The 20,357-nt window shown below is 49.4% G+C and overlaps 1 long non-coding RNA gene across 1 annotated transcript in view; it reads left to right on the top strand.

Moving 5' to 3' along the window:
* Nucleotides 1–18,949, top strand: part of LOC122202078 — a 53,027-nt gene extending 34,078 nt beyond the window's left edge. The window contains exon 3 of the long non-coding RNA XR_006194449.1: nt 18,645–18,949. This is a non-coding gene — a long non-coding RNA (uncharacterized LOC122202078). The remainder of the gene's footprint in view (nt 1–18,644) is intronic.
* The last annotated feature ends 1,408 nt before the right edge of the window (nt 18,950–20,357 follow it).

The following is a 20,357-nucleotide window of genomic DNA, read 5'->3' as shown; positions in this document are numbered from 1 at the left end:
TCTCTCTCTCTCTCTCTCTCTCTCAAAAATAAGTAAACATTAAAAAATTGTAAACAAAAGAAACTGTTTTGTTTTTTTTTTAATTTTTTTTTCAACGTTTTTTATTTATTTTTGGGACAGAGAGAGACAGAGCGTGAACGGGGGAGGGGCAGAGAGAGAGAGAGGGAGACACAGAATCGGAAACAGGCTCCAGGCTCCGAGCCATCAGCCCAGAGCCCGACGCGGGGCTCGAACTCACAGACCGCGAGATCGTGACCTGGCTGAAGTCGGACGCTTAACCAACTGCGCCACCCAGGCGCCCCAAGAAACTGTTTTAAAGTATATCGTTCAGTGGCATTTAGTACATTAACAGTGTTGTATGCCTACCCCTCTACCTCTCCCAGAATATTTGCCTCATCCCCAAAGGAGACTGAGTACTCATTAAGCAGTCATCCTTCATCCTGTCCTCTCCCTCACCCCTGACAACCACTATTCTACTTTGTGTCTCCGTGGATCTACCCGTTCTAGACATTTCCTATAAATGGAATCGTATACGTGGTCTTTTGTGTCTGGTTTATTTTGCTTGGCATAGTGTTCCCAAGGTTCTTCCATGTTGTCGCGTGTATCGGTACCTTGGTCCTTTAGAGTGGCTGAATAACAGTCCAGTGTATGGATAGACCACATTTTCTTACCCATTCATCTGTCGATGGGCATTTGGGTAGCTTCTACCTTTAGACGCTTGTGGTAGTGCTGCTAGGAACATGATGTACAAATTTTTCTTTGAAACCTGGTTTCCATTCTTCAGGGTGTATACCCAGGAGTGGAATCGTGGGGTCAGAGGGCAATTCTACACTTCACTTTTTGAGGAATTCCAAAATCTCCTTTTGCCACCCTTTGGTCACTTGGCTCTGCACTGGTGGGTGGAGTGCACATCGTCACTTCGGGGGGCTGTCCTCTCATCACTGCACACCGTGAGCCCAGGGTTGGCCTTGTACCCTCTGCCTCAGCCAGGTCTTGCTCCTGCTGGTGGCCCTCTTGCCAGCCGGGGTCACCATTCCTCCAGTTTCCCAGGCTAAAACCTAGATTTGAGCCAAATCTTCATAAAACCCAGGTTTTCGTCCACCCCAAGATCCAAATTCTAGCCCTCAAGACTATCCAACGAGAAAGCCTGTTGTATTGACTCATTCACCTGTTCGTGCATTCAATCATGATCTATCACGGCCTTACCCTGCACCGAGAGCTACAGAAGACAAAGTTGCAGGAGAGAGAGTCCTTGCCTCAAAAGGCTTGAAAATATCAGTGATGTTTTCAAAACAAAACAAAAACAAAAACAAAAAAGCCCACAACGCCACAAGCGTCTCCAGAGACATGATACAGATCAGCCTCGAGAACTGCAGAGGCTGAGGGAATCCAGTGAAAGCATCTTGAAGGAGGTACATCTGAGCCGTGCCTTACTAGATACTTTCTAGAGGCAAGAGAGAAGGGCCAGGGCGAGGCAAAAGGAAGGCTGTGAACAACGTGCCTCTGTGCCTCAGTATGTATTGTCCACGAGGAGGAACCCCCTAGCTCAGAAGGTGTCTCTTGAGGTCGGAGAACAAAGACCCTGGGCGAAGGAAAGCAAAGACTGTCCTCGGGAAGCATGGGGAGCCAGTGGAAGTGTCGAGAGGGAAGACGGAACTGCCCCGGCAGTGGTCCAGGAAGACGCCATAGCATCGGTGTGGGTATGAATATGGCGGCCAAGACTGAGGCGGGAGCCCACTCGTTGGGCCGGCATTTCCCGCTGTAGGCTCCTTATGACCTCAAAAGTGTTACGTGAAAAGGGATGCTGAGTTTTCTTTAAATTTTCTTATCGTGTATTTATTTTTGAGAGAGAGAGAGGCAGAGAGACAGAGCACGAGCAGGGGAGGGGCAGAGAGCGAGAGGAAGACACGGAACCCGAAGCAGGCTCCAGGCTCTGGCCGGTCAGCATGGAGCCTGACTCACAAACTACAAGATCATGACCTGAGCCCAAGTCGTACGCCTAACCGACTGAGCCGCCAGGTGCCCCGGGATACTGAATTTTCTAAAACTCTGAAATAGTATGACAAAATGCTAAGACTGAAGGGCAATGGGTACAAGAAAGGGTACTTATGTTGGCCTCTGTGTTTAACATGTGCTTAAAATGCATCACAGGAATCATTTTTCAATACAAGCCCAAAGAGGGGTGATTGTGTATGTTTGGGCCACACTGGAGTGAACAGTTAAATTGAGTTATTTACAGCAGGCTTTCTCGGGGCCTCTGGAATTCAAGTGTGGGCTATAAATTTCCATAAGATGACTGTCCTTCTCTAACAGAAATCTTCATCCAGATCCTAATGCGGATCTGCCTGGATCAGTGTTCTGCCTGCTCACGGCTTTACAAATATCCCCCAACATCTGGGGACATTGAGATTTAAGGCATGCTTGGCTTCAAGGATCTTAGACCCCGGGGGTGGGGGGTGTTTATTAACAAATAACGAAAACCCAGAGTCTATCAGGATCCAATAAAGACATGGGGCTTACCTGCGTGCAGGCTAATTAATTATCTGGCCCCTTCTTCAAAGCAACGCATTTTAAACATTGAACAGTTGGAGAGAGAGAAGAAATTCCTTTTCTGTGAACAAGAACGGCATTACTTTTCTTTACGGTTCAAATAAGCAACACATCGCACGTACTGAGCATAACGTTAGAGCTTATTTGGCACTGTTTTTCCTTCGGCAGTTTTCTGAGACCCCCAAACCGGAGAACATCAGTCCCTCAGGTCCACTAAGGATAGAGGTGTCCTGTATGGAGACAGCCAAGGCGTCTCATCCAATACGCGTTGCAAAGTTATTGTCCAGGCTTCGCGGCCAGCACGACATTTCTTGCATTGCTGTAGCGCAGGTTTTCATTTCTGTTTTGTTCTGTGATTTACCAAACTGGGCAAGTGTCGCTGAAGGAGTGGGGTCCTATTCGACTGTGTGAGATGTAGATAGATCCCTCGTTCACAGTAAATGGAACCATGCCATGGACTACGATGGTTTCAGAATTTTGGTGTCCTGAGACTGCCAGATCCAGGCAGCTGTCACCGGTGGGTCTCAGGCTAGAGGGTGTGGCCTAAGGTTGTCCTCACCTTGCTCGCAGCAGCTGCAGAAATCACTCAATGGGTTGCCACTGGCAAGGATGTTTTCGTGGCACCGGCTTTCTCTTTTACTGAGAATGGAACCAAGTTGCATTTCACCTGTCGAGTAAGGAGTCCCGCGTGGAAACCTGTGCTAATAGCACTGATCTGTGATTGAGGCCAATGATATTTTATAGAAAGTGGGAGTCACCCCTATCCCTAAACGCTCCTCCTTCCACTGTAATCAGACTTTTACCGGGGCACACCAACCACCAATATAAAAACTACACTTCCCAGACTCCTTTGCAGCTCATCGAGGCTATTTAACGTCTTGTCAACGGAATGTGAACAAAAGTAAAGTTGTTTCCTTAAAGGGAGGGGACAAACCCTCCACTTTTCCTTTGTCCTCTCTCCTGGCCAAAATAAGGACATGGTGGTCAAGTATCTTGGACCTTGTAGACAAGGGCCACACGCCAGGGACTGCGGAGCCACAGGAGAGAAAGGGCTTGTACCCTGATGACTCCATGGCACGGACCCACATTCCTGCTCAGACCTTGACATACATGAGAATAAATACCTGTCTTGGTGAAGCCACTGGTGTTAAGATCTTATCACACACATCTGAAACTACATCCTAATAATGCTGACCTTTTGGAAGCCGCCTGTCTTGTCGCCCCCTTAATCACTGCACAACGGAGGCATAAGGGAGTGTGAACATGACCCTTCTCTTGGGATTCGGGAAGGCTCTTCAGAGAAGATGATATTTGGCTGGGTCTTGGGACGATATGGAGCTTGGACGGTCTGACTAGGGGACAGGAGATAAGGGGACCCAGGAAATAAAGTGGACAGTGCACTCATCTGTTTTTTTCAACAGTCCTGGGCAGACACACAAGCCCCCAGAGAATGCCGGGAAAGACGTGGAGGAATTTGTGAGAAACCGAACACACGTTCAAGGTAAACCAGTGGGGAGAAGGAAGGTGGGTGCGGTATCAGGAGGCCTGGGGTTGCAAGATCAAACCCCCCACACAAACCGAAATCACTGGTTCCCGGGACACCAGACTCCGGGTAAACGGGACGCCAGTCGTGGCTGACCAGGCAGCCCAGTGCCACCAAGATCCAATGTCTTCCAAGATCTGTGCGTCCACATCTTTGTCATTGGTCTCCTCCTCAAGCTGGCTCCCTCCTGGCTGTAAGAGAGCCGCTAGCATGCGGGGCGGCTCACCTCTTTGCTCACCTTCAGAAGGAACCAGAAATCCTGCCTCTCTTACGAGGGAGGAAGAACTTTCTCGGGAGCTGCCAGAGACAGACTCAAGTCGGAATGGCCAGAATGGAGTTCTCCGTCCGGTCCAAGGGGAGACGGATTACCTTTCACCCAATGTTGCCCGTTCTCGACCTGGGTCAGTCCCCGACATGGCCTGCCGCTGTGCGGTGCGAGGGGCTGGCGTGCGTGTTGGGGAGTCGCCCCAAAGTGCCCCTAACATTCACCTCAAGGATACGGGGCCAGAGTTTTGAAATCGTTCCAGAGAGCTAGCTCTAATCCTCTGAAACGGGACAGAAAGTCTTCAGCTCAGAGTCAAAAAAAAAAAAAAACCAGAAACGTAACCATTTACCTACACTTAGGTCCCTTTTTCCGTGCCCGCTGAAAATGGCGGCTCAGGAAGGGAGAGAAGGGAGAATTAAACGCATAAACAAGGTAGCCCTCTCCTGGGGCCGGGGAAGATCAGGCGCTCGCCTGGAGGTAATGTTGAAGGTTAAATACAGGAAAAAAAAAAGAACACAGTACACAATTATAGTTGTTCACTCTTCTGCTTAAAATGGAGACTAAAGGTCACGAATCAAATCACCACCTTAAGCGCAACAGTCACCTGCCTCCAATCACCTCAGTCCCTTTGTTAGCTGGTGACAAAGGTGCCCCTGTTCCTGTTCATTAGAAGGCCAGGGCTCTCCGTGGCTCTGGAGCTAACAGGTGAGGGTCTTGGGGCCCTCGGGTTAATTGCCCCATTTGAAGCCAGGGGCTTCCGGGCTGTGGAGCCGAGGTGGCCGGGAGGCCAGGGCATCTGCCCCACTGGGCGAAGTTTGCATTGGCCTGAAGCAAAAAAGAGAAACAGAAGTGGTCTGGTACCACACTGCACGTGTCCAGCGTGCAGCACGGTCCTCCATTCTGAGGTTCGGTCCTTCCTGTTTTACGGGGGTGGAAATTCCCCCGTTTTCTGACGTGACGGTGATCGGAGACGGTGAGTCTGGGATTTGCAAACGTCTCCCTGACTCGAATAAATAACAGGTTGGCAACGCGAGGTCAGTGCCTACCGTTTTGCGCTCTTGATCACGCTAGACTGTGAAACCCACATGTCTGGAGCCACTGATCAGGTCTGTCCCTGATGCGGGAGACACTTCCGTGCTCACTCCCCCGTCCCCAGAGCGTTCCCCTTTGTCCTCCCACAACTAAGTAGGCGTGGCTCACGTACTGGTTTATCTGGCCAAACCCCACGCTACCTGTCTTACTGCGTAATTCCACGCCCGGAACCTTTTACCGAGTCCTTCTTTTCCAGCCTCTGCTTCGTGTTCATCCTTTGCTTTTCTGCATGTTTTCTTCATCTGCCTCATGGGAATTAGAACGTACCCTGGGCCGAGCCCCGCACAGGCACCAGGAGGCAGCCCGGCCTGGGCGCCCGGCTGGCCAGTTGTCTTTCTTTTCCTCGCCACCTCTGGCTGTCCTCACCCCCAGGTCCTTCCTGGCCTCGTGCCAGCTCAGCCTCCCAAACGCTTCCTTGTCACCGCCTGGGCGGCAGCCCCAGCCCCACTGAGCTGGGCTCCCTTCACTCTGCTCCCCTCTCTACCCGGGATCCCCAGCCATCCTGGCTGTAAGGAAAAGAATCTTCAATTCAATTCTGTCCTTCAGGGCAGTTTCTTCTAAAATGCCTAGGATGTGAGTAATGTCTCAGTTTTAAAAAGCAGCCCTACCGGGGAGCCTGGGCGGCTCAGTCGGTTAAGCGTCTGACTCTTGATTTCAGCTCAGGTCATGATCTCACGGTTCGTGAGTTGTGAGTCCAAGCCCCGAGTTGGGCTCTGTGCTGACAGTGCAGGGTCCTGCTTGGGATTCTCTCTCTCCCTCTCTCTCTGCCTCTCCCCACCACTCACTCACACTTTCTATCTCAAAATAAATAAACATTAAAACACACACACACACACACACACACACACACACACACACATCCCTCCTAACCCAAGGAAATGTTGCAGGGAACGTGCTGTGTTCCCAGCAAGGATCCAACTTATGCAGAGGTCAGATGCATGTGATTCTGGATTTTCTGCTTCATCATCTGTCACCTGTCAGTTGTCAGTCGCCCACTGCCATGGTGCCACTGCGAATCATACTTCCTCCATTAATCTTAATTCCATGTCTGGCAAGCAAACAGCTTCCCGTGGAGCATATCTACAGACTTGGGGTGAAGACGAGGGGACTATTCCGTTAATCTGATCAGCATAGACATCTATAAGTGACTCTGAGTTACTGCGCATCACATCTGTGAGTTACATCTGTGAGTTACATCTGTGAGTTACATCTGTGAGTTACATCTGCGGGTAACTGAAAACAGAACCGGTACGTGACACAAGTCTAAGTGTCAGGACAATGTCTTCTGGAAGGGCCTCCGGAGCTCATCAGATCCCCTGGAAAAAGGCCACACGTCTACTTCTCTTTAAACAGCAGCCCTGTGGCTGAGTTTGGTTTGGGCTAAATCGATGCTGGGCCGATAGTGAACCAGATGATATGATAAGATATGAAAGAAGAATTAGAGAGCATTCTAAACCTTCTTTCCCTATGAAGCTCATAAAAGTTGAATGGGGCGCCTGGGTGGCTCAGTCGGTTGGGCGTCTGACTTCAGCTCAGGTCACCATCTCGCGCTCCGTGAGTTCGAGCCCCGCGTCGGGCTCTGGGCTGATGGCTCAGAGCCTGGAGCCTGCTTCCGATTCTGTGTCTCCCTCTCTCTCTGCCCCTCCCCCGTTCATGCTCGGTCTCTCTCTGTCTCAAAAAAAAAAAAAAAAAACGTTAAAAAAAAAAGTTGATGCAGGGAAGGTCCTAGGAACCTTCATTAATGTCACGGACGGTACACTCTGGCAACTGCTAGATCCTGTCCCCCGAGCCTGGAACCACTCTAGAAAAGACGCCTGATTTCAATACAACCTGAGAGGGTGGTGTTCTTCTTGCCCAACGTAAGAAATAACCTTTTATTTTGGAAATGCCCAACCTATTTTTTCAAATGTGGCCATAGTGCCGTGATCAACACTCATGTACCCTCTACCTGCACACCTGCATTCATCAGTTGAGTCAGAACTGCATGGATGTGCCCGCTCTCTCCCAGTCTCTCTCTCTCTCTCTCTCTCCCTCCCTCCCTCCCTCCCTCCCTCCCCATCTCATGTGTTACAGAATTTTTTTTCGCTCCGCTAATTGAGAATAAGTTGCAGAACCACAACCCGTCACCCTTAAATATCTCAGCCTAGGTTTCATAAGAACAAAGACATCCTCTTATGTAACCACAATATAATTATCAGGAAACTTTACCCTGATACAAGATTACTCTCATAGCATCCATACCCAATTCCCAATTGTTCCAACAACGTCTTTTAGCGCAACGTGTTTCTGACCCAAGAGCCAAGCATTAACTTCCGTGGCTCTGGTTTCCATTAACCTGGACCACATCTGCAGCTTGTCTGCCTTCTGGGACGCTGACTGCTTTAAAGAGAACGGGCCAGTTGTTTTCTAACGTGGTCTCCAATTGGAATTTGTTGGATTTGCTGTTGGATCCAGGCCGTGCGTATTGGGCAAAATACGCAGCAGAGCGGATGACGGTCCCAGATACCCATGTTCGTCCCCCTATGGGCGATGTTGGCTCTGATCACTTGGTTAAGGCACAGTCTGCCGAATGTCTCTACCGTGAAAGGGAGACTTCCAAAAAACTTCGTGATGAATAAACGTGTGGGGAAATTCTCTGCCACCTCCATTCAGAGTTCTTGGTTAAATAGTGAAAGGAGTAAGCATGACTCTTAAACGGGCCACAATCTCTGCCATTAAGTTCAGTCCTGCGGAAGACAGACACCCACCGCACACGATGCGGCCTGCAATCCTTTGAGGAAGGAAGCAGGACGTGAAGTGAACAAATTCACGTATTTCCCGTATACGAAACCAAACAAAATAAATGTTCTGATAGAGGCCTTAGCTAACTGCAGGTACCAAGGGGCCAAACATCTAATTCTAAATGTGACGATTAAGAAACGCGTCCTGGAGACACAAAAAAATGGAGAGAGCCTATAGGCAAAGACTTGCAATTATATGCGCACGTGCGTGTGTGTTTATACACATATATATACATTTTTTGATGTTTATTTTTGAGAGAGAGCGCCAGTGGGGGAGGGGCAGAGAGCGAGAGGGGGCCAGAGGATCCAAAGCTGTGCGCTGACAGCAGCGAGCCTCACGAGCCCTCACAAAGCGTGAGATCACGACCTGAGCCAAAATCAAGAGTTGGACACCAAACGAACCAGCCAGGTGCCCCCGTACTGACAGTTACAACAAGCAAGTCACAAAAGAAAAGGGGTACCTGAACAACAAACATGCAAAACGCTCGACCTCGTCAGTGTCCAGAGAAATACACACGGAAATATGGAGTTTTAAGCCATCCTAGAGTCAAAACATACAAATATTGGTCACACCCCATGCTGACAAGGGTTTAGGGAAGCTGGTGGGCACAAACCCAACCCCCACCCCCACCCCCACCCCCACCCCCAGGTGTCAGAGGACACTCCCAAATGCTTTCACCTCCCAGGAAATGTTTCCCATGTGCCCAAGGGCTCTTTCAACCAGGGCCCTCTGCTCACAAAAACCTGGGTGGAGGGTGCCAGGTGGTTACCAGGCCACACCAAGGTTGCCAACAGGCCTTGTTGGTGTGAATGATGGACACAACCTCGACTATGAACTCCCTGAGGGTGGGCTGCGTCCTTTATCTTGGCACCATCCAAGTGCACGATCTGGCAAGTTGTAGGTCCCCGGTCAATGTTTATGGAACGAATGAAGAAACAAAAGCGTGGATGGACAGAATGATGGAAGATGGATGAACGCATGCGTGGGTGAGTAGATGGCTAGGTAGGTGGCTGAATGGCTGGATGGGTGGATAAGTATTCATGCGAGTGAATGGATGGGCAGATGGGTCGTCACACCAGCAAAGAAGTTTGGATGGATGAACAGATGTATGGGCTGGCCGCTGAGTCAATGGATGGGGTGGGGGGCGTGGATGAGTGGATGATAGATAGGTAAGTGAATGGATGAGTGGACAGGCAGATAAGTGTATGAATGAGCAGTTGGATGGGTGGTTAGGTAGATGAAGGAATAGGTAGGTGAATGAATGGAGAGTTGGGTGGGTAGATGGATGGAACTGGAAAAAATGTGACTTAGAAGAGTTTTCAGGGCACACTAGTTTTAGGAAGGCCGGAATAAGGACTTCTCTTTTCTCTCCAATCCCTGTAGAGTAAGCAGTGATCCTCCTAAAAGTCCCCTGGACAATGGCCAGCCTACTGTGTCACTTGCTTCCTTGAGGCCTGCCTCATTCACTCTGGGGCTCGGAAGGGCTCTCAGCATGCCTGGGGCCCCATGCTCTGAGCAGCTCACGGGTAACACAACAGACCTTCACTGAGGACATGCCTCACCCAGGACATGCCTCACTGACTACACACTGCTCCACGGAGCAAAATAGGTGAGATGCATTGAATGAAGGAATCTATCGGCGAAAATGTGGATAAATCACCCCTAATTCTGCCATCTGGAAACAGAGTTATAGTTAACCAGTTTCGTGTATTTTTTTTCATTATTTTTAATTAGCCCATGTGTATTTCAGTACAAAATTATGTACTACTCCAGAATCAGATTACTTTATGTAACAATGCGTTTTGAATAATTTCCATTTCGGTCAATATTCTTCAAAAACGTCACACGCCATTACATAAGTGTGCCATGATTAATGAGCCAGACTCTTGTCGTTTTCGACGGTTCGTTATAATACGCTCTACTATAATGGACACGCTTACAACTCTGTTGACAAGCATTCAGGATTATTTCCTTAGAAGAAATCCCAATTTGCAGAATCGTGCCATCGAAGGACATGCAAAATCATAAGGCTTTTCTTGAATGTCACCAGATCGTCCTCTAGAAGGACGGTGTTAATTCCCACTCCAACCGGCGGGGTCAGAGAATCCGTGCCTCTGACACATTAACCTGGGCTGGTTTCTAAACACAGAAGCAAGTTGCCATGTAAAATCTGCCTCCTCTTTACAGAGTGCAAGAACCCTTGATTGGCTTGCTGCAACTCTTGAGAGTAACTTTCATTTCTTATTTTTTTTTACTTAAAAATTTTTAATGTTTATTTTTGAGAGAGACAGAGTGTGAGTGGGGGAGGGGCAGAGACAGAGGGAGACACAGAATCCGAAGCAGGCTCCAGGCTCCGAGCTGTCAGCACAGAGCCCGACGTGGGGCTCGAACCCACGAGACGTGAGATCATGACCTGAGCCGAAGTCGGACGCGTGACTGACTGAGCCACCCAGGCTGTAATTTTCATTACTAAAACACCCCTCGTGTTTCGAATGCCACCACAAAGGGGCTGGTTCCTCAACAAGAACAACACCGTGCTCTGCACGAGGTGTGTCAGAGCAGGGAACCGAAGCAGAGGGAAGGAACTGACTTCTGCTCTCAGATATGTTTGCATACCCGGCATGGGAGGCAGCCCTTGGGAGAAACCGCCAGCGCTCCCCGCGGTTTTACTGAAGGCAGGGTAATTAGCATCCTCCCATTTCTTATTTCCAATAAATGATCTCCATCATAACAGTAGTGATCTTCTCATTAAAGAAAAGGACTTAAAAGGAATGGGGGCAGGGGTTCTCACCTACAATTCCACTCCCCAAGAACAACCAGGGTAATGTTTCTTTGCATTTCCTTCCAGGATTCGTTTTCTCCCATGTATAGCTTATTCCTTTTATGTGGCTGTAATAAATACAGGAATGCAGTGGTATGTCCTGTTTTCAGGTGCCCACACACTTTAAGCATGTCCCTCTCTTATTACAAACTCCCAGTAGACCTAATTTTAACAAGTGTATGCTACTCCTTCGGGTGGTTGGGACATAGCTTAACCATTTCCCCGTGGGACACATAAGTTACCTTTGGTGTTATTAACAACGTGGCACAAAGGTTGGCATGTGTCCATATATCTATTATCTCCTTGCTTTAAGCACATAGGATGACAATCGGAGAATTCATTTGGAGAGAGGGGGAAGGGAAAGGAACACTTTGAGATGCCGACGCCTTGGCAGACAGTCAAATAAGGCTGTGAGTGGGTCTTTATGCCATCCACCAGTGGGATGCCGTCTTGAGCGCATTTCAGCAGAGTACTGCCAAATTCTCAGGGTCTGGGGTTGCAGGCCAGTAGGTGAAAGCACCCCCGGGGACTCCCACCTGGCATCCCGTGAGCCTTCCTGGTTCCGAACACAGAGTGCAGCCAGCAGGGCGGTGGGCACTTTGCTTTCGCGAGACCGTGTGCTTTCTACGGATGCGATTAGAAGAAAACGCTCCATCTGGTTTCGCAGCGATCCCTCATTTCTGCTTACTAACTTCTTTGGCAACTTTGACTTTCCAGAGAACCAGCATTGTACTTCTGATGACAGTCATTGGGTTCAAGCGCATAAGTGGCATTTTACAGCCTCCATCTCCTCCAGGAGCGTGCTAATGCAGGGGGAGGGGGGGGGTGGCGGGGCAGGAGTGCATAAAGAAGTAGGAATTCTTCTTTAGAAACGCTGTTCCTACCCACTCAGCATTGCTTTCAATGTGAAAATCAAAACTGCCTGGGCTGGGGACGCCTGGGTCGGTTAAGCGCCTGACTCTTGATTCCAGCTCAGGTCATGATCTCACGGTACGTGGGACTGGGCCCCACGTCAGGCTCGGCAGTGACAGCACAGAGCCTGCTTGGGATTCTCTCTCTCTCCCTGTCCCTGCCCCTCCCCTGCTCGCTCTCTCGCGCCCTCTCTCTCTCTCTCTCTCTCTCATCTATATATATATATATATATATACACATACATATATCTATAAATAAACTTTTTTAAAAAGTGCATGGGCTGAAGAACAGAAGATAAATACAAACGACTAATAAACAGAAGAAAAACGGGCAGTCTCACTAATGATCAGAACAAAGAAAAATAAAACAGTAATACCTTTATATGTCACATCAAAGTATGAACACTAACAATGTATATTGTGTGGTGACAAGGATACTGTTCTTAGACTGGACTTAGGCTAGTTTAACCTTTCTTTTTTCTCAAATATTCTTATTTATCAACAACTACTTAAATATAAATGAGTGTAAATGGTAATTAATATGAAAAATGAGGGGCGCCTGGGTGGCTCAGTCGGTGAAGCGTCCGACTTCGGCTCAGGTCACGATCTCACCATTTGTGGGTTCGAGCCCCGCGTCAGGCTCTGTGCCGACAGCTCGGAGCCTGGAGCTTGCTTTGGATTCTGTGTCCCCCTCTCTCTCTCTGCCCCTCCCTGACTCGTGTTCTCTCTCTCTCTCTCTCTCCCTCTCTCAAAAATAAACATTTAAAAAATTTAATGAAATAAGCCAGACACAAAAGAATGAATATTGTATGAATCTACTTCTGTGTGGTCCCTAGAATTGTCAAATTCATAGAAAGAAACAGAATGGAGGTCCAGGGACCAGGGGAGGTCAGAACGTGAAATTATTGCTCAGTAGGTACAAAGTTTCTGTTCGCAGTGATGACAAGTTTTGGAAACAGCTAGTAGAGAGGGTTGTACCACACTGTGAATGTAGACTTAATTTATGCCACTGCGTTAGACGCTTAGAAACGGTTATGATGGCAAATTTTATATATATTTGACCACAATTTTTAAAATGCTTTTTAATGCAGAAAATACCAAGAGAGCAAAAGGGCACAAGGCATCAAGGTGGCGACGACCCTTCCCTCTTGTCTCAACTCCCCCCAGCTTTGATCGGGGGCCCTCCGATCAGTAGCAGCTGGCTACTTAGCTGGGGCCAGCATTCACCCCCCACCACGGTCTTAGAGGCCCCTCCACCTGCCTTTCTCCTTGTTGCTTGCCCAGTTTCCTGCCTCCCAGTCTTCCTTTATGTTCACTTTGCTATTTTGGTAAAATATACACTATGGCAGCTTTATGAGAAACGTGCGTATGGGATATAAACTTTCTAGGACTTTACACACATGAAACTAAGTTTATGCTACTCTCAGATTTGATTGGTAGGTCAGTTGGGTAGAATTTGGGGCTGAGAATCACTTTCCTTCCATGTTACGAAAGCATTGCTCATTGTCTGGGAACTGCCAGGTGGCTTGCAAGCTAAGAAATCCAAAGCCAGCCTGACATCTGTCCCTACGAGTAGGACTTATTCTCTTGCATTGGGTTTACTTTCTTTCTTTTCTCTGTGATAGCTCATAGTTTGTCCTCGGTGCCTTGGAATTCCATGATGTGACTCTATACTGATTCAGGGTAAACCCATGAGCCCCTTTCCTTCTGAAACCTATGTCCTTTCAGTTTGAAATTTTTTTATTGGATCAGGTCCCTTGCTATTTTCTCTTTTCTCTTTCCTCCCTTCCTACTCTCTAAACTGGTCTGCTCATTGTCTCATCTTTTTTATTTTCCATCCCATGGTCTTTTCACTCTGTTTCTGTGAGATTCTTCAACTTTATCTTTTTTAGCCCTATTCTGGGCTTCTCATTTCTAGGAGAATTTTTTGAGCGAGCGAGCGAGCGAGAGCAAGCATGAGCAGGAGAGAGGCAGAGAGAGAGGAAAAGAGAGAATCCCAAGCAGGCTCCACGCTGTCAGTCCAGAGCCCAACATGGGGCTCAATCTCACAAACCAGGAGACCATGACCTGAGCCGAGATCAAGAGCCAGAAGCTTAACCGACTGAGCCACCCAGGCGCCCCATTTCTAGAAGACTTTTAACCTTCAAACGATCTTTTTTTTGCTGGCTGGTTTTTTTTTAATTATTGGTTTGTAGAGTTCTCTATATAATCTGGATAGAAGCCCTTTGTCTAATATAAGAATTACAAATATCTAGTCCCGTTCTGTGTCTTATGTTTTCATTCTCTAAATGGTGTCCTTCGAGGAGCGGAACTTCTAAATCTTCGTGAATTCTAATTAATTCATCTTTTATTTCTTAATTAATGGGTTGTGTGTGTGTGTGTGTGTCTCTCCTAGTTTAAAAATCTTTGCCTACTTCAAAATCATGACAGTTCCGCTATGTTTTCTTCTCGAAGCTCTATGACTTATTGTACCTTTCACATTCAGTCTCATGGTCCATCTCAGACTGGTTTTTGTGTGCGGCGTGAGGTAGAGGCCAGTGTTTCTGACAGTTTGCTTTGGCCCTTTCCTTCCACGTTAGAGACATTCTGCAGATATCTGGTAATCCTTGGTGACCTTCACATGCTCAAACATGAGGAACTAAAAAATCGGTCTAGGGATTCTGCGTGTGTGGGAAGGGCATGTCAACTACAAACATCCTTGGAAGTTCATCTGAAATTCTGCACATTAGTATCTTTACAGTCTTTCCTCCTGTGCTGAACGGTCTCCCTAAAGAAAATTCCTGCAGGGGCACCTGGGTAGCTCAGTCGGTTAAGCATCTGACTTTGGCTCAGGTCATGATCTCACAATCCGGGAGTTCGAGCCCGCCATTGGGCTCTGTGCTGACAGCTCAGAGCCTGGAGTCTGCTTTGGATTCTGTGTCTCCCTCTCTCTCTATGTCTCTTCCCCTGCTCATGCTTGCTCTCTCTCTCTCTTTCTCTCTCTCTCTCCCCCTCCCTTCTCTCTCTCTCTCTCTCAAAAATAAGTAAACATTAAAAAAAAAATCCTTCAGTCTCCAGCCTGGCGGTCTCTGCCTGGCTGTCCATGTCCCAGGAGTCTTGGGGGGGGGGTGTTTTAGTGGGGGTTCCAGCAGCCACCCTGCCTAGGTTCACTCAGACTATCAGGTATGGTAAACACCCCACCCCAACTGCATCTAATGGCCCAATGCAACGTTGCTTGGTCTTACCTTCTCCAGAGAATAACATCCAAATGCATGCAAGGTGTAGGAGGGTGTGGGACTCACTCCATGCCCCGCCAACAGAGTTCAGTAGGAAGTCGAGGGATCTGACTGCTTCTGGAAAAACTCTCAGCTTCCGAGACTCACTTGGTACCACCCCTGCCTGTTTCGAGGACTCGGCTGAGTGTATTGAATTGGTTTTCTGTTTTCTCCACTACCGGCTGGGAGTTCAGTCTTCCCAAATCTGCTAAAGCAGCTACCTACCCCTTGTTCATCTGCTTCCCAGATTCCCAGATTGTGCTGCTGTGCTCCTCTCGTATTCTTGCAAGTTTATGCCTTTTCAAAAAATCCTGCTGTACTGGGGGGGAAGGAGAGCGAAATTAGTGTGTTTTCATCTGCCATCTTTACCTGGAAGTTGGTTTAAACTTTTTTTTTAAGTGTATTTCTTTTGAGAGAGAGAGAGAGAGAGAGAGGCAGAGAGAGAGAATCCCTAGCAGGCTCCATGCTACCAGCGCAGAGCCCAACGCGGGGTTCGAACTCACTAACCAAGAGATCACGATCTGAGCCGAAGAGTCAGACACTTCTTAATCAACTGAACCATCCAGGCGCCCCTGGTTTGAACTTTTTTTAAAGAAAGCAATCGATGTGTACCAAAAACCTTAGAAACATTCATACCCTTTCGTTCCACTTTTAGAGTTCTAGGAATTTATCCTGAAGAACTCATCAGAAATATGGACAAAAGTATTGATCTTGTCGTTCACTGCAGTGTCAAAAAAACTGAAAACAAACTAAATGTCCTACGCGAGAGAACAGTTTAGAAACCGATGGTACATCCATGTGATGAAGTATTAAGTCGTTAAAAATAATATCGAGGAAGAATATTTAACGATAGGGGAAATGTTCATAACATAATCCGTAAGTGCCATAAGGATATAAAAACTAGGTGTGCAATTTCATCCCGACTCTGGAGAGAGAGATAAATGAGTAGGGAAGAAGTCTGCTCGTAGAGGAGGCAGTGGGGGGAGGACGCAGCGGAGGAGGAATACCCAAGTTTTAACCGCGGTGATCTTTAAACATTTATTATTGCTCTACTCAGAAAAACTTACTTGTTTTCAAATTAAAATAGGGTCTTGCCTCATTTCAGCCACTGGGTCACCCTTCCTGCCCCTAGACTTGCAGTCTGCTTGAGTGCCTCCATATCGTGACTCATGGAGCCCTCCTGCCTGGAACAGACTTGTTCTCTGACTCCTACTTACCCTTCAAGCGCCAGCCTCTCTTAGATTCCTGTCCATTCCAAACTGGCTTGGGAATCCGTTCGCTAGTTCCTAACCCCCGTGTGCACGTCTTTATTAGAATGCCTTGCGGGGCACCTGGGTGGCTCAGTCGGTTAAGCGTCCGACTTCGGCTCAGGTCATGATCTCGCGGTCCGTGGGATCTCGAGCCCCGCGTGGGGCTCTGTGCTGACAGCTCAGAGCCTGGAGCCTGCTTCGGATTCTGTGTCTCCTTCTCTCTGCCCCTCGCCCACTTGTGCTCTGTCTCTCACTGTCTTTCAAAAATAAAAAAATTTAAAAAATTAAATAAAAAGAATGCCTTGCACGTTATTATGACCAGTGGTTTCGTGCTCTCTGAACTCCTGGAAAGGGGAAGCATATCCTGTTTCCCTCTGGGTCCTCAGCCTCAGGCCGGGCACCAGGCACAGAAGAAAGCTTCCCTCAATGGCCATCACTAGTCTTGGAATGGGACGGAGGTGCCTGGATAAAAGAATGAATAGCGTTTGCGTGGACGGTCATCCGGGCATTGAGTGTGCATCAGTCTCCACAATCCTAGTTTTCCGTGACCACGGAAGGCCTAAGCTGCTGGACGTACGATGCCAAACGCCAAATGTCTGGGTTCATCTGGTGATGCCTACCCAAAGCGCAGTTAGGAAGTTTGGGAGGAAATAATCGCACGCATCTGTAGACTGGCCTCACAAACCGATCTCGGAGAGAAATGACAAACCCCACAGGCCCCAGCTGCAGTTGACGAGAGTTGCTCAACGCACAGGGCTCCGTAATAATGATCATTAGTTAACATCTTTCCACAAGGAACCATTAGAGGAACAAGGCTGGAAATTAGAGTCAAATGATTCCCCCTTCTCTTCCGTCCATGCACACAAGGCCCCAGCAGCACAGCAAGAGGGGTGGGAAAGCTGTGCTCAGTTGTGCTGTAATTATTTCTAACTCTATCCCCAACCCCAAAATACCATCTCGTCACATGGCTTGTCGTTTTTGCTTGGCTCGGTCTGTCATAAGTTGTCAGGTTTTCCCAGCTTTTATTCTGGCTTTCGTGAAGCGCCTGCATTCCTGGTAGAACGAGGCTCGTGCTGGGGAATTCTCTTTAAAAGCTGCCGAACGTATGTACTGCCTCTGCTCCTGCAAAGGCTTGGGGACAGTTCTCTCCCACTGACACGGGGGCTACCGCGGCCGGGACATGAGCTCTCTGTACCGCAGGGGCACCCGAACGGCCTTGCCTAGAGCCCCACGCCACCAGCCGGTATGAGGCCTGTGGATACTCTGAGGGTTACCCTGAAGGCCAAAGGCCAACCTGTCCCTGCTGGCAACACTCTCGACAACCAGGCGTGAGCCACAGACTCTCCAGGAGAGTGTGCATGTCTAGTGGGCCGTGGTGTGGCTCAGGGCCGCCCGCCCCCGTTCACCTTCCTAATGCAGTGTCTTTATGGGGAACTTACTCTACCTGTGGGATTGTAGGAGGGCCCTGCCCTCCCCGAGCCAAGAGGAAGATGGGTGGCTCACGCTGGGATCTGAGCTGAGGCCCCATGAGTGCGGATCTTGAGCCGGTAGACTAGTTGTCCAGGAATGTTCCCAGCATTCCCGCCCTGAGGCTATTCCCACCGTTCTACTCCACCCTCCCCCTCTCCCACCCCCACCCTCCGCCCCCAAGAAGCTTCCTTGGTTTCTGCCTATTTCTGAGCCAGGTCTCCAGTCTTCCCGTTGATTCTGGATACTCGTCCAATAAATTCTCTTTAGCTTCACTCCAGAGTTCGTTTCTACTGCTTGCAACCTGAGCACCCTGGCCAACCAACTTGTTCCTCCCTCTTCTCAAGGCCCTCAGAGGCTGCTGAGAAATCCTGAGCCTGGGAAAGTCTGTGATAAAGCCTTTTTCTCCTAGACCAGAACTCCACGTCCTGTCCCCCTCCCCAGGAGCCCTCCAGGTCTCCGATCTCTACCAACCCCTCCCTCTTCTCCCCTGTCGCATCAGTGCCCAGCGTCTGCTGGCTGACGATCACCTGTCTGGCCAGTGAATCTTGTTCCAGCTGTACTCCCTAACTAGAATGGCCACCCCAAATGGTATGGGACACCCGCCCCACAGAGCCATTCCCTTCCACCCCGGAGGGGCACAACTGCCCCTCCCACAGCCCTTTACGTGCACCTTTCAGACACTTAGCACATCTGACCTTCTGTTACAGCTGCGTCCAAAGATGTCCTTTCCACTCCCCCAGCAGGAGCGACGTGTCGGCAAGCCGTCGGAGAAGCCGGGACGTCCCCAGCTTTGTGCCTCCGCCAGCCATGCTCGCACGCAGTGACTTGGCTGCAACTCTACGGAGACTCAGCCGAGCACTGACAGAGTCCCCGCAACAGAAGCCAGACCTGTCCTCCCCAGGTGCAGGATAATCTCTGGAAGAACACGTGCCCATCTTGCTTACCTTCTCTTGCAGACCCGAACTCTGTTTTCCATTAAATGTCAAGTCCAGTGGCCCATCTTGATCGGAAAGGGCAGGCTTTCACTGCCATTAAAAACATCTTATTAAAAAGATGGACAGATTCAATAATAGAGTTAAAAGGTGATTCAGGTTCGGAGTCTGCACCTGGGAGATAGCACCGCTTTCCACAGAATGAAACTCAAAGGGCTGGGCCGAGCTTTCAGCCTCCCTGTCCCCTCTGATGCGCGCGCGCACACACACACACACACACACACACACACACACACACACACGGAGCCAGCACCCAGCTGCAGCTCAGCAAGGACCTCTCTCCCCGCCACGCGTCCTCACTCTCTGTCCTCTGCCACTGCTGTGCCCCGTCTGAGGCCCCTCTCTCTTCCCATCTCCGCCCAGCGACACTCCACTGGATTTTCAGAGTCCCCTCTTGAAACCCACCACAGCCAAAAGCCTCCCCACCGCCGCTAATCTGAGTCCCACCCCCGCGCCTTCTCCCAGTACCTTCTGTAGCCCTTTGGCGAGGCTTACCAGCGCACTCCACTTAGGGGGACCGTCGGTGCCTCCTGCCAGATCCTAATCCAGGAGGAGAAAGAACGAACGCCTCTCCTTCAGGCTCCTCACCTGCAAAATGGGTAGAACCACAGCCACAGCACCACGCTGAGAATTACGTGAGCCTGATGTGTGCAAAGCGCTTAAACAGCACGTGGCACGTGGTGATGATCTCTGGGCTCCTGGGTGCCCGCCGAGGGCCACTGGTCTTACCGCCACGCTCTCAGCCGCTTCTCCGGGCCTGGAGAGATGAGGTCACTGAAGCACGCAGAGGTCACGTGCATGCCCCAAAGTCATAGAGCCCCTGAGTAGAGTCGCAGGAGCGGGAGGGGGGCGGGGCTCACATCCAGGTCTGGCTGGCTCTCAGGTGCACGTTCTAGGACCATCTCTGACTCTTCCCAACGTCGGGCCTTCAAGGGCTGCCTTTTTGAATTTTGAGGGAGGAAATGATCATGACAATCCTTTTTTTTTTTTTTTTTTTTAAGAAATACCCCCCAGGGGCGCCTGGGTGGCTCAGTCGGTTGAGCGGCCGACTTCAGCTCAGGTCATGATCTCGCGGTCTGTGGGTTCGAGCCCCGCGCCGGGCTGTGTGCTGACAGCTCAGAGCCTGGAGCCTGCTTCGGATTCTGTGTCTCCCTCTCTCTTGGCCCCTCCCCCACTCACGCTCTGTCTCTCTCTCAAAAATGAATAAACATTAAAAAAAATCTAAAGTCCCCCCAGTTTAGGAACACGTGTCCCAGCTTAGCAGAGCTCCAGTAGACTTTCAACATCATCTTTGTGCCCCCACAGCCAACTCCAAGCAGAATTTGGTACAAGACAGGCCAAAAGGGATCAGGCGGGAGGGAGAGACCCATGTGGATAATTGAAAGCACTGTGGAACTTTCCAGAGTAGGAGGGGAGGAAGCCTTTTCT

Source organism: Panthera leo, chromosome D2, assembly GCF_018350215.1.
Source record: "Panthera leo isolate Ple1 chromosome D2, P.leo_Ple1_pat1.1, whole genome shotgun sequence".
In the NCBI taxonomy this organism is placed as follows: domain Eukaryota; kingdom Metazoa; phylum Chordata; class Mammalia; order Carnivora; family Felidae; genus Panthera; species Panthera leo.
This window is presented reverse-complemented; position numbering and strand designations above follow the sequence as displayed.